Source organism: Sceloporus undulatus, chromosome 1 (assembly GCF_019175285.1).
Source record: "Sceloporus undulatus isolate JIND9_A2432 ecotype Alabama chromosome 1, SceUnd_v1.1, whole genome shotgun sequence".
NCBI lineage: Eukaryota > Metazoa > Chordata > Lepidosauria > Squamata > Phrynosomatidae > Sceloporus > Sceloporus undulatus.
Window position 1 is genome coordinate 248,305,336 of NC_056522.1, and position 6,102 is coordinate 248,311,437.

At 42.8% G+C, this 6,102-nt stretch overlaps 1 protein-coding gene across 9 annotated transcripts in view; it reads right to left on the minus strand.

Moving 5' to 3' along the window:
- TNS1 (tensin 1) overlaps positions 1–6,102 on the minus strand; it is a 431,204-nt gene that overhangs the window by 80,484 nt on the left and 344,618 nt on the right. The gene's annotated exons all lie outside the window — the stretch shown is intronic.

Here is a 6,102-nt window from a genome sequence, read left to right on the forward strand (position 1 = left end):
AAGAGTGTTGAGAGCAACTGGAGAGAAATAAATTTGCTGGCTATTTTCTTTTCTTTTTTTCTTTCTTTCCTGTCATCAAAACCCAGGATGTTATGCGGTAAATGCACCTGCATTGATCCAGGGATAAACGAAATCTCTTTTGCAAATGGAAAAACAAGCAGGGAGACCACAATGAAAAGGGTCCCAAGACATCAGAACATCATCCTGCCAGGTCTGCATAATTTGTGGCCCATCAAGCCTAATGCAGGCTACATGGAGCTCAATAATGTTTCTATTTTTGCTGTTTGTCTGCAATGACTAAGAACAGGATGATTTTCAAGCACCAGTCAAGTCCACTATGGAGCTGATGGTGGGTGTCTAATTTGGTGAATCCTAGGCGGGATACAGACGGGCAAAAAGGGGTGTGTTCATGATGTCATGAAGGTATAGCCTTCAGACAGCACTTACCTGAATGCCGCCATGAACACGCCCCCCGCACGCCCCAAGCGGGAAGAAGCGGCATTAAAAAGGTGCTGCTTTTCCCTGCTTCTTTTCTATATAGTGCGCAGCTGCGCATCTCCGTCTGTAAGCTGCTGCACCGGTACACCAGAATTGCTACGCCACTAATTTAAGTTGCCCATTTAAAAGCTCTGTGTCTGCTGCGTCGCATAATGAGTCGGGGTCCTGGAACATGCGCAGTTTGCAGTCAGGCTTTAATTGCAGCGTCAGCTGCCATGCAGGTGTGGAAGCTGCAGCACAGCTGCAGCGCATTTTAAGACTCGTAACCCTAACCCTAACCCTAGAGCTGCATGTACGCATGCGCTGCTAGAATCGTGGAAAGTTTGGAATTTAAAGTGCACCCCTACACACATTCCTGCGCCATTTTCACCTAACAATAAAAAAAACGCTAAAACTTTAAATATTTACATATGTACAAGGGAGGTGATGGGGGATGGCAGGGGGACAGCGGTGGCAGCGGCGACAGCTGTGGCTGTGCATTGCAGATTCAGCAAGAGCGCGGGGACCAAAGGAGAGGAGGCATCCATGATGCTGGTGACATTGGCAACGTGCAAGCGGACAAGGATGCCAACACCAGCTGATCACCAGCTGGCAGGAGACCACCTTTGTTCTTGGCCAGGGCGGGGGGAAAAGTTTAAAGGGGCTTGGGTGCTTTAAATGTGCACATATGCTTTCTGCCGCCAGTGCTGACCGCCGCAGCTGCGCAGCTGCGCATCCGCCAGCCGGCAAAAGAAAAAAAAAGCCCCGTTTTTGGCCGCCCGTGAGGAAGCTGCCTCTCTCTTTGCAGTGTCCTCCGAGGCGGCAGTATGGAAACTGCGGGTCAGAAACTGCCCCAGGTGAGGCGTCTTCACTGCCCCCCATGTGGAAGCCCCATACACCTGAGCCACGCCCCTGGGGCGGGCGGTCTGGAGGCTCCGTATTCAGCAGAATACACCTCCAAGACGTCTTCCCCTGCCCGTCTGTATCCCGCCCTAATGTGCATTTAATTATCAGCTACATTTATTTCCTCCAATGAACTCAAAGAAGATTACATGACCTTCCTCCCCATTTTCCTCCTCACAATAATCCCATAAGGTTGGTCAGACTGAGAATCATTCAGGGTCATTCAATGAGCTTCAGAGTTGAGTTGGGCTTTGAAACTGGATTTCCTTGATATTAGTCCAGCATCCTAATGATTGCAGCACATGTAACCCTTTCTCAGAGAACCTTTCATGTAGTCCTTTCTCAGAAAACCTAAAAAAAAAAGCACTGACTCTCTCTGCTACAGTACTGCTTCTGACTTTTTTGAATGCCTGGATGAGAAAATGGTTGTGATGGCAGCACTTTGGTGTTTACCTTTAAAGTAGCACCAAGAGGAATCAGGCTTTGAAGGATTTGAATAAGGCATTTGTTCATGTTGTCAGCTTTTCTGGGTTAAAGCCAGGTAAAGTTATCAACATTAAAGTTAAAGGCTATAATCACTGCTAACAGGGCCCAAACAGACTGGCCAAAATAAAGCTGCTTCAGGTCACTTTTGAGGTATGCTGTTTAAATGATGCATGCAACCTAAGGAGTTGGAAGCCATGCCAAAGCCACGCTCCAGTCTTAAGGACTGCAACGTAGCTTTGGCACAGCTTCTGGCCTCTTAAGATGCGTATGTCATTTAAACAGCATATCTACAAAGTGACCCAAAACAGCTTTATTTTGGCCTGTGTGTTTGGGCTCATAGTCGCAATTTTCTTTGCTTTGTCTCTTCATCCTTTTGCACATGTGTGCATTTTCATAGCACTGCCTATGCTTAGCCAGCTCCTCCACACCTTGTCCAGCCATCATTTGCCATAGTTCCTTCTTCATTCATCCAGCCTTTAGAGTGAGCACAAACAAGCTGCCTTTTCTCTTTGCTTTTCATTTTCCTTTGCATCATCTTTTAAATCTTTTGTTACATTCCCCTATGTGTTACCTTCGACTTATCCATGGGTCATATAAAAATCCACAATTCTGGCCTGAAAACTTGCTCTTGACTTATATATGAGGTCACATATAGTTGAATATATACAGTAAATTCCCAATCTCCCTTCTAAACAGTACTGAGAGGACAATCATGTGTGTGCAATACATTCATTGAATGAAATACAGCCCTACATAAATCAAACTTGATTGTGAATAAATGATGAATAACCCAGACCATCTTTCCCCTACATGACATTTTTCAAATAAACTGAATTACACGCTGCCCAGGATGATGGGGTGTAATCTAGTCATTCTGGAAAATATCACACAGTATTGGAAAATGCACGTGTCAACTATAGCTCACTGTAACTATTGTTCAGATGAGCAAAACCAAACCTCTGTTTTTGAGGTTCTGGCATGACAAATCAGGAGATTACCCACATCCTCTTTAAACAATTTGTAGTAAATTAAAATCAGAGCTGGGGGAGGGATGTACTACACATCCCAGAATCCCCCAGCTAATATGATTAGTGGCTTTGACCACAAGGGGACTGATTCTGTGAATTTTAGTCCAACCATCCTGTGGGCAATTTTTAAAACTCTGAGTAAAAATTAAATCAAGACTTCAGTGGTAGTTCATGTGTGCCCAGTGGCATTTCAACTCTTGTAGATTTTACTGTAGGCTTAAATACATTAAACACACTACATTCTGTCTGATCACAGAAGGCAAGCATGGACAGCCCAAGTTAGTACTTGGATAAGAGACTCTCAGTGAATACCAGGAGCTGTAGGCTATATTTCAGAGCAAGGAACTGACAAAATCATATCTGAGGATTCCTTGCCAAAGAAAATCTTATGAAATGAATGTGGTTGCCATAAGTCAACAGGTGACTTGAAAGTGCCTACACACACGTGTTGCCACTGGCCAATATCATGGCCCCAATTAACTCACATACAACTTTCAATTCTAGCTGAAGCTTCCAGACTGCCCCAAGAGAAAATTTTAAGAACCTGTGAAGTAGCATCTACTTTTCTTTTTTAAAATGCCCTCCTGAAATATTCTAGCACAGTGGTTCTCAACCTGTGGGTTGCGACCCTTTGGGGAGTCGAATGACCCTTTCACAGGGGCCGCCTAAGACCACCAGAAAACACATATTTTTGAAGGTCTTAGGAATTGAGACAAAAATAATTTTATGGTTGGGGTCGCCACAACATGATAATTTAATTAATTTAATAATTTGTTTTATTTATATACCGCTATTCCAAATATCATAGTGGTGAACAGCAAGTAAGCTAATTAGCAAGTAAGCTAATCTAGCACAACTTCTCATTCACACTGCCAGATGGGATGGGGATTCTTTTCTCCCCCCCCCCCTTCATTTTATTTTATTTTATTTTACTGCCTCTTTCTCTCAGGTCCCTTTGTGAGATTTCCTGGAACTGCAAAACAGAATGCTCTCATTTAGAGGAAAAAATGACATTTTATCTGGCAATGAGCCAAGGATTGATTCAGGGAAAGGAAGATGGGCTAATGGAAGATCATGGAGTCAGAGAGGTCCTATCTACAGGCAGCACACACTTCCAGAACTACCTCACAGCTCAAACCTGCCAGCAGGGAGCTAAATCTCTTTCACACAGAATCCCAGCTATGTGAAATATACATGAACAGACTAGAGTTTGGGAAAGCTTTTTGTTGTACTAAAATTCCCAGAACAATCAACAGCTAGCTGGGGGGGGGGGGGGGGGGGACTGCTGGGATATGTCATCCAGAAAAATAACTTTTTCAATCTCTGTCTCTGTCTCTCTCTCACACACACACTCACACTCACACACATGAGGCATGAAACAAGCAAGGATTTTTGGTTGTTGTTGTTTTTTTTAAACCCTGAAAACCTACCTTCCTTTTCTCTCTTAGGTATCAAAACAGCAGAATACTCAAAATGATGCCAATATACTTAAACAGTGAAGATGCCAGCCACAGATGCTGGTGAAACATCGGGAATAAACTCTTCTAGAACATAGCCTGAAAAAACCACAAAAAACTATGGGTGCTGGCCATGAAAGCCAACTTCACAGTGTGTATATTACTTGTACATATCAAAAAAAAATTTTCTCTATGTATATATACAACATACACATTAATCATAGACATCACCAAGGGATAACATACATACTTAGGGCAACAGAGAAGGCATATCTGTGTGAATAGAGTAGCTTCCAAGGAAGGCAAGCAGAGACCAAAAAATCCAGCTAGTATATGAAGATAGAATAAGGAATACACATTCTTTCCTATAGCAGCAGTCAAGGAAAAGTGATGCAGACATCACAACCCATTCAAAATGAATTTAGAATAATTACATTCCAGCAGCCACAGAGATAGATTGGTGTAGTTCCTGGGGTTTTCTGCCAAATCATTTATTCTTTCCAAGCTTCAGAAGTAAGTCAGTTTCTCTGAGCTGACCTTTCCCACAATGGCTATTTGTAGCCCAAGGAGCCGCTTGTAAGCACATATCCCACTTTGGGTTGTTTTCTTTTTTTAAAAAAAAAAATGGGATGAAGCGCCAACATTCTCACCAAGGGTTGGGCAACCACACTCAACAGAAGGCTTAAATCAAATAGGGAACTCTGTGGAGAAGTCTGCCTCTGCACTCGAAAAAAATGTCAGCTCTTCAAATCTACAGCTACCTCCCATAACCAATCTCAGGCTCTCTTGGTATTCTGAAAAACCTATTCTCTCAAGATAAATATAAAACATGGCCTACATGCATTTGTGCAACCTGAGGTCTTGATGTTTCTACTGTGGCCAGATGGAACCAACCACTTCAATAAGAAGCAAAGTATCTGGTAGAAGACGAAAAAGCCAAATATCTTTATTTAGTTCATGGCTTCTCAACCTGCCTACTGATGCTGGTGGAACCTTCTTGAAGTCATCCTGCTGCCAAGCTCAAATGATTATTTTTAAATGGAATACACAGCAGGAAAACATCCCAGAATGCATCCGAGATGTCATTCTATTTGAAGGGTCCATGGTAACATTAATAGGGGGCTGAGGAGAGGCTAATCCCTTCCCCACCTATCACCTCTAGAGGGTCACTCACTAAATTAGGTCACTACCAAAGGAAGGGTAGAGATACCTGAAGATGCCTGAGATCTCCACACGTCATACATTGCTCTGCACCCCCCAAAAATTATTACAAAGGACATAACTATTTCTAGCAGGCAGAGAGCCCACATTGAGTTTTGTGGCAGCTAAAGGCTGAATGAGAGGCAATACTGAGGACTTGTGATGAGGGTCTTTTAAAAAAATGTTTATAGCATTTGGGGATGCTATTGAAAATCTTGGAGATAGTAATCTGTGTTCCCTCTTAAGAGATCACATGATGGTACTGTGTGCTGCTATGGCCCCTTTAAAGTTGGTATTCTGCAACATATTCTGAGGGTCCCATTAGATCACAGAGAGACTGTGACACTATGTCCTCACTGAGTAAAGGAGGTCTGAGGCATTAAAAATCCATGGTACCCCAGTGGTAGCTGTTGAGATCATTCATTCTACTTTCTCTCCCTGTGTCCATGGCAGGAGAAAACACAGCAGATAGAGCATTCTACCTTCTTGCAGTGTCTTCTTTAATAATAATAATAATAATAATAATAATAATAATAATAATAATAATAATA